At 49.3% G+C, this 7199-nt stretch overlaps 3 pseudogenes; all 3 read left to right on the top strand.

The window, feature by feature from the left end:
• The first annotated feature begins 254 nt into the window (after positions 1-254).
• Positions 255-373, top strand: LOC143999238 (5S ribosomal RNA; annotated as a pseudogene).
• A 5825-nt stretch (positions 374-6198) lies between these two features.
• Positions 6199-6317, top strand: LOC143999117 (5S ribosomal RNA; annotated as a pseudogene).
• Positions 6318-6476: 159 nt separating this feature from the next.
• Positions 6477-6595, top strand: LOC143999184 (5S ribosomal RNA; annotated as a pseudogene).
• Positions 6596-7199: the final 604 nt, after the last annotated feature.

Below are 7199 nucleotides of genomic sequence, written 5' to 3'. Positions count from 1 at the left end.
GTGACAGGAACCATTGATCGGGTGTTTGGAACCTCCACCAGGATGGAGGCGAAGTATTGTCTCCTGGGATTAGTTGAAGGAGTTGGAAACCCGGGAAGCCGCCAGATGGCAGTTCTGAGATGCCTATTTCAGGCAAGGAAATTGCCCAACCCTGCTTAGCCTCCAATGTTGGCAATGACTTGTTTTTTTTAGCTTGTTTCCCAAGATGACCATGTTGGCGTTTGTCAAGATGGTTGAAAGTGCCCAAAGAGATCGCCTGTGGCCCCATCACCTTGAAAGTGCCCGATCTTGTCTGATCTCGGAGGTTAAGCATTGTCGGGCCTGATTAGTAACTGGATGGAAGACCGACTGGGAATACCAGGTGCCGTATGCTTATTTCTTGATCATACATCACGGGACACAGGATCATTACATAATGGGTTATATAGGCACCTCTGGTCATTGGACACTGGTTAACCCCCCATTAAGGAGAATTCCTTCCCTATATAACCCCTCCCATATGGGAGGCACCTCATTTTTTCCTTCGCCAGTGGTGGTTGGTCACGTAAAACATGTGCTATGAAGAAAGTTCTGTGTAGGTCCCTGCGGGGGCCTAAGGGCTACAACAAACCGGATCCATATCTCGGGCCGATATTTTGACTCCCAAGATGATATGGTACCCGGGCCTTGTCATCTGAAGAAACGAGGTTTTGCCTGTAAGTCCTCTCCTATTGGAAGACTGGGCTCTGGGAAAACCAGACTTACTGTACTATTTACATAGTGGCACGAAAGTTTCTGGCAGAGTCTTTTACAAGGTCCAGGTAGGAGGTTCTTCTGAGAAGGAACCCCAAAAAAACCTGAAGGTTGGCACAACTCTGCCCGCCATGATGGGTGAAGGCTGGAATCTGTCTGTTTTCAGCAATTCCTGCGGCGAGGACAGGTAAGGGAAGTTAATCCTGTATAAATTATATTATGGATTTCTTCATTGAGTAGTTGTATGTCTTACCTGGTTTCCACAACTAGGGGGAGTAAGAGCAGCCTGATGCATACTTACATGCCTTTCAGATACACACGCTCAGTGAAGCCTGGTTCTCCCAGATGACTCATGTCTCCACTGCAATCTCTGCCACAATGAAGGTAATACAGGGGTCCCACGTAGTCTGGGGGTCCCAGACAGCTCCGATGGCAATTCCCTTCCCCCCTGGATACCGGCAGTCCTCATGCATGCGCGCCAAGCACGCTCCCGTGCTAATGGAGGAGGCGGGAGTGTGTTTGCGAGCCGCGTCGTTCGGTGTGCACGGCGCTGTACTGCGCAGGCGCCAGGCGGCAGTTTTCCAGCCCAGAGCGTCAGGGGGCTGTAAGTGGAGACACAGGAGCTGTGGGCAGTAAGCATCCCAAGGGATTGGATCCAGGCAAACCTAAGACACCTACTCAGCATCAGGTTGTGCAGTTTAAGCATATATATTTATTGTGAGACTTTAAGCACAACAGTGATTGCACTTTGTACTAGTACCTCTGCTTTGTAGCTTAGGACTATGTCTCCTTGTAAGAGGGTCTCAGGGGGAGATAACAAGGACACTGGTAAGTCACCGCCTAGGTCTAGGGGTTCTAAAAATGCCTGTAGGTTACCATCCCCCCCCTGCAAGACTGGAGTCAGCCTCACAGGATGAGTCAGTGCCCCTGTCAGGATTTGCAGCCTCTCCTGATATTTCAGCCCGGTATACATCACTGAGGACTCCCTTAGGGCTACATTGGAGGGTTTTGAAGGGAGAATCATGAATTTTATTTCAGCTTCCCTGAAAGATAGCAGGAAAAGGGGTAGATCCCTCCCTCTGCTGAGATTCCTCTTTCAGATGACACTTCTGACAATGAGGAGAGATCCCTATCTTGGGACAGGGATCTTGAGCAGTCGGATGAATCAGAGGAAGAGGAGAGAGTCCCCTCCTCCCAGGCGCTCAGAAAACAGGTGCAGTATTATACTGAATTGGTGCGTACCACATTCAGAATGCCTGCTGCTGAGATCGCTACATCCTCTGTTTCTTCCCTGGGAGTCCTTTATCCTCTGGAGGAAAGTTTCACCAAGAAATGGGGGGTCCCATTTGTCGATGCGGCTGTTTCTTGCGTGAATAGAAACCTGACCTGTCCTTTGGATAATGCTCAGGTATTTAAAGATCCAACTGATAAGAAGCTGGAAACATTATTAAAAGCCTCCTTTTCCATGACTGGCACTGTAGTGCAACCTACAGTCGCAGCTGTGGGGTTGTGTCAGTTCCTCAATGAACAGGTTAAGCAGATGCTTGGCCTCCTTCCCAGTGAGGAAGTGGAGAATTAGGCAGAAATACCTCAAATTCTGTGTTTCATGATTGATGCGATTTTGGATTCTGTCCAACAAGCATCTCGTTTGTCTCTCCTGTTGGTACACATGCGAAGGGCCCTATGGCTAAAGAATTGGGCAGCTGAGCTATCATGCAAGAAGCATTTGATTAGGTTCCCGTTTAAAGGGGAACGTTTGTTTGGAGAAGAATTAGACAAATTCGTCCAAAAAAGTTCAGGGAGTAAGTCTACTCTCCTTCCAGTCAAAAGGAGCAAACGTCCATCATTTAGGCGTTCTCTTTCTCCCAGAGCATCAAGCTCTAAGCAGTGGCGACGGCCTTCTCAACCCCCCTCTCCAAGAAAGGCTCAAGGCCGGGCCCAGGGGCAGAAGAAATCCTGGGGACAAAATCCTGCCAAGCAGAGCCCGAAAGCTTCCTTGTGAAGGGGCGCCCCCGCTCGGCCAAGTGGGGGGAAGGCTCCTGCAGTTTGCAGAAGCCTGGCAGGAAGAGATCCGGGACGAGTGGGTGGTCTCTTCGGTATCTCTGGGCTACAAGCTGGAGTTTCAGGAGATTCCACCTTCTCGCTTTCTAAGGTCAAGGATCCCCAGGGACCCAGTAAAGCAAAGACCGCTATTTCTGGCCTTAGATCACTTACTATCCCAGGGGGTGATAGTAGAAGTGGACCCAAAAGAACAGAGTTCAGGGTTTTACTCGAATCTCTTCACCGTTCCAAAGCCAAATGGAAGTGTCAGACCTATCCTGGATCTGAAGGATCTGAACCGGTTTTTACGCATCCGGTCCTTCCGAATACAGTCAATTCGCACTGTGGTCTCCTCCCTGCAAGGGGGAGAGTTTATGGCATCAATAGACATCAAGGATGCATATCTCCATGTGCCAATTTTTCCCGCACACCAAAAGTATCTAAGGTTCGCGGTAGAGCGGCGCCATTTTCAATTTGTGGCCTTGCTGTTCGGGCTAGCTACGGCCCCTCGAGTCTTCACAAAGATTCTGGACACTCTCTTGGCAAATCTAAGAGCTCAGGGTATAGCCGTCATGGCTTATCTAGACGATTTGCTTCTCATAGAGAAAACAGTAGCGCTCCTGAACCACCGTGTTACCAGAACGCTAGAACACCTGGAACGCCTAGGTTGGATTATAAACCTAGAAAAGTCGTCCCTACAGCCTGCTACCAGGTTGGAATACCTGGTTATGGTTATCGACACTGCTCAGGGCAAGGTGTTTCTACCAAGGCCAAAAGCCTTGGCCATTGGGGATCTGGTGCGCCGAAATTCTGGGCAGAAGATCTTCCCCCATTCGGTTGTGCATGAGACTGTTATGCCCTGTACACACGACCGGACTTTTCAACATCCAAAGTCTGACGGAATGATTGCGGCAGACTATTCGATCGTGTGTGGGCTGCAACGGACTTTTGATTCGCAAAAGTCTGACAGACTTTAGAAATGGAACATGCTTCAAATTCTTCCGACAGAACTCTGCCGGACCCAGTTCCTACCGAGAAATTCGCTCGTGTGTATGCTATTCCGACGGACTAAAACCGACGCTAGTGCAGCTATTGGCTACTGGCTATGAACTTCCTTATTCGAGTCGAGTCGTACGTCATTACGTTCGAATCCATCGGAGTTTGGTGTGATTGTGTGTGGCCAAGTCCGCTCATTCGGAAAGTCCATCAGAACTCTGCCGTAACTCCGTCAGAACTCCTTCGAAAGTCTGTCGGACATAAGTCTGGTCGTGTGTACGCGGCTCTACGGATAATGGTCGCCTCCTTCGAAGCCGTTCCATTCGCCCAGTTCCACTCAAGGCCTCTGCAAAGATGCATCCTTGCGGCTTGGAACAGGAAGCCCCAGTCCTTGGATCTTCCTATGCGTCTATCCCCAGGGACGCGCAAGAGCCTCGTGTGGTGGTTACAAACTGAGAATTTGCTGAAAGGCAAAACTTTTCTTCCTCTTCCATGGAAGATTATTATGACAAATGGCAGCCTGACAGGCTGGGGAGCAGTGTTGGAGGAGACATGCTCGCAGGGGAAATGGTCTGCGATCGAGAAGCTATTGCCCATAAATGTCTTGGAGATCCGGGCAGTTTATATGGCTCTCACAAACTGATCTTTCAGACTACGGGGTCTCCCTGTTCGGGTTCAGTCCGACAATGCCACAGCAGTGGCCAATATCAATCACCAGGGCAGTACCAGGAGCCTGGTTGCGCAAAAAGAGGTGAATTGCATACTTATCTGGGCAGAAAGGCATGTTCCATGCCTTTCTGCAGTCTTCATTCCAGGAGTGGAAAATTGGCAGGCAGATTTTCTGCGCCGCCAGCAGTTGTGCCCAGGAGAATGGGCTCTGCACCCCGACGTGTTTTGGAACATATGTCGCAGGTGGGGTACTCCAGATGTAGATGTTTGCGTCCAGGTTCAACAGAAAACTGGACAAATTTGTGTCAAGGACAAGAGATACACTCGCTCAGGGTTTGAATGCTCTGACAGTTCCCTGGGATCAGTACAATTTGATTTATGCCTTCCCCCCGTGCCTAGTTCTGTCTCGGATCCTGGGAAGAGACAAGAGAGAAACAAAGTCGGTTCTTTTGGTAGCCCCGGCTTGGCCCAGGCGACCGTGGTACGCAGAGATCATGAAGTTGGCAGTAGGCAGGCCGTGGATCCTCCCTCTCCAGCCAGATCTGCTCTCACAGGGTCCAATTTACCATCCTGCTTTACACAGTCTGAATTTGACGGTTTGGCTGCTGAGACCCACATTCTGAGAGACCGTGGGCTTTCGGGGCCAGTTCTTTCTACTCTGGTCAATGCCAGAAAGCCGGCCTCCAGGCTTATTAACTACAAAATCTGGAGGGCATATGTTTCCTGTTGTGAACTCAGGGAATGTCATCCTAGCAAGTATGTCATTAGCAGGATCTTGGCCTTCCTCCAGTCAGGCCTAGAAATGAATTTGGCCGTAAGCACTATCAAGGGCCATATTTTGGCCTTGTCAGTGTTTTTTCAGAAGCCACTTGCATTGCATTCCCTGGTGCGGGCTTTCATCCAGGGGGCTATGCGGATAAGGCCGCCAGTCAAAACCTCCGGTATGCCCACGGGATCTGAATTTGGTTCACTCAACTTTGCAGGGGCAACCTTTTGAACCTTTGCATCAGGCTTCATTAGTTCTTTTGACTAAAAAATTGGTTTTCTTGATAGCCATATCCACGGCTAGAAGAGTGTCAGAACTAGCAGCTCTCTCCAGTAAAGAGCCGTATCTAATTATTCATAAGGACCGTGTGGTAATGCGTCCCAACAGGTCCTTTCTGCCTAAGGTGGTTTCAGGATTCCATTTGAATCAAGATGTAATCCTACCATCCTTTTTTCCGGACCCACAGTCCGCAGAAGAAGAATCTTTGCCCACTTTGGATGTGGTAAGGGCAATCAGTATCTATCTTCAGGCAACTGCTCAGATAAGGAAAACTGATTGCTTATTTATTTTGCCGGAAGGCCCTAGGAAGGGCCAGGTGGCATCAAAATCAACTAGGGCTGTAAGTGCTTCTTGGGAAGTGCATCACCAGGCCTCCCTGGCTCAGATCTGTAAGGCTGCAACTTGGTCATCAGTCCACACATTCACCAGATTCTATCAGGTGGATGTCAGAGGGCAAGAGGATATCGCCTTTGGGCGCAGTGTACTGCAGGCTGCAGTTTAGGTCCTCCGGTCCTTGGCGGTCTATATATTATGATCTGTGTCTCCCTCCCCTCAATCTGAGCATTGCTTTGGGTCATCCCACTATGTAATGAAGCTCCTGTGTCCTGTGATGTATGATCAAGAAAATATGATTTTTATATACAGCTTACATGTAAAATCCTTTTCTTCAGAGTACATCACGGGACACAGAGGGTTGGGCGTGTCTTGAAGAGAACGCTTACGGCCACATCACCCTGAAAGCACCCGATCTCGTCTGATTTCAGAGGCTAAGCAGTGTCAGGCCTGGTTAGTACCTGGATGGGAGACTGCCTGGGAAAACCAGGTGCCATAGAAGGATCTGGCCTGGTTAGTGTCTTGATTGGGAGATCGCCTGGGAATACCAGATGCCATAGGCTTCTTTTTATGTTGTTGGCTTTGACCTGTTTTTTTAGCTTGTTTCCCAAGGTGAGCATCTTGGCCTTTGTCAAGAGGCTTCAGAGTGCCCAAAGAGAGTGACTACGGCCAAATCACCCTGAGATAGCCCAATCTCATCTGATCTCAGAGGCTAAACAGTGATGGGCCTGGTTAGTACTTGGATGGGAGACAGCCTGGGAATACCAGGTGCCGTAGGCTTCTCATTATGTTGTCAGCGTTGACCTGTTTTTTTTCCCTTTTTTCCCAAGGTGACCATCTTGCCATTTGTCAAGAGGGTTGAGAGTGCACAAAGAAATTGCCTACGGGCACAACATCCTGAAAGCACCTGGTCTCAGAGGCTAAGCAGGGTTGGGCCTGATTTGTACCTGGATGGGAGACCGCCTGGGTTTTCCAGATGCCGCAGGCTTCTTTTTATGTTGTTGGTGTTGACCTGTTTTTTTTCGCTTGTTTCCCAAAGTGATCATCTTGGCATTTGTCAAGAGGGTTGAGAGTGCCTAAAGAGATCGCTTACAGCAGCATCACCCTGAAAGCACCCTATCTCTTCTAATCTCGGAGGCTAAGAATGGTTCGGCCTAGTTAGTACTTGAATGGGAAACGGCCTTGGAATACCAGGTGCCGTATTCTTCTTTTCATGTTGTTGGCGTTGACCTGTTTTTTTTCGCTTGTTTCCCAGGGTGACTATCTTGGCATTTTTCAAGAGGGATGAGAGTGCCCAAAGATATTGTCTATGGGCACATCACCCTGAAAGCACCCAATCTCCTCTGATCTCAGAGGCTAGAAAGGGTCGCGCCTTGTTAATACC

The sequence above is a fragment of the Lithobates pipiens genome, unplaced genomic scaffold (assembly GCF_037356315.1).
Source record: "Lithobates pipiens isolate NorthernLeopardFrog02 unplaced genomic scaffold, aLitPip1_a1.2 Scaffold_19, whole genome shotgun sequence".
In the NCBI taxonomy this organism is placed as follows: Eukaryota; Metazoa; Chordata; class Amphibia; order Anura; family Ranidae; genus Lithobates; species Lithobates pipiens.
The sequence above is the reverse complement of the archived record's forward strand: the minus strand, read 5'-3'. Positions and strand labels throughout refer to the sequence as shown.